Raw genomic sequence first — 1,058 nt, 5'->3', positions numbered from 1 at the left:
TTGTATTTCTGTTACAAATAATGAAGGAGACAGTGAAATAACAGAAAATAAAGAAATAAAGAAATAAGGTGGTCAAGGTAGCCGAGCCACAAAGCAGATGAATCAGAAGCACGGGAGACAGAACAAGGGTTAACATCAACAACATGGTGGAAAGTGAGGCCCTTGCCCCTGTGCCACCATGGAGCAACTAACCAACCACACATGAACTGGGGACACCTGTGAACCCTCAGCTAACCTCTCCAGAGTTCAGAAGTACCACAAAGAGACACAGGGCCAAGTTTTGTTTGTTTGTTGTTCTTCTTCATTCCTCCATATAAACACTGTGCTGCTTAGAGCTGTCTCTCTTTCTCTACCACTCTTCTTCGCACACATGCTTAAACACAGGAGTGAAAACTCCTGCACTCTGATGGAGATACCTAGTTTACCCCCATACAATCTTTCTAAAACTCATTTGCATGTTTGTAAAAGTGGTTGCTATACGAGGTGTCTTGTATTAGTTGAGTGTCCATATGCTTTGATCATTTTGTTGCAGACTTTATTACCCCATTTGTGTAAGGAAATTATGTTTTAAAATTTTGCTTCTCTGGCCAATAAGATGACTGTGGAGGTAAAAACACCAGTGGTCCAGTGAGACATGCTGAGTTCTGTCTCCAGGAACAGTGAAATGATAGGCAAGAAGCGACTCCTTAATTTTATCCTCCAACATCTACATGATGCGCAATCATGAACTACAATAGATAGATAGATAGATAGATAAATTTGTGATATCACCCTTGCTACAAAAAAAGAAGACATATTTTAACTCCAGAATTCTATGCTAAAATAAGAGAATATATAAAAAAAAATTTATAATTAGTGATCATATCAGACCATTTGCACTATTTTACTTTCTGTTGCTGTAATGAAATTCCCTGACCAAAAACAACCTAAAGAATAAAGAGCTACTTCACTCAGGATGATCTTTTCTAGTGCCATCCATTTGCCTGCAAATTCCATGGTTTTGTGTTTTTAATAGCTGAGTAGTATTTCATGGTGTAAATGTACCACAATTTCTGTAT

Source organism: Psammomys obesus, unplaced genomic scaffold (assembly GCF_907164565.1).
Source record: "Psammomys obesus unplaced genomic scaffold, mPsaObe1.curated_primary_1811, whole genome shotgun sequence".
Classification (NCBI taxonomy): Eukaryota; Metazoa; Chordata; class Mammalia; order Rodentia; family Muridae; genus Psammomys; species Psammomys obesus.
Note: the sequence above shows the minus strand (reverse complement) of the source record.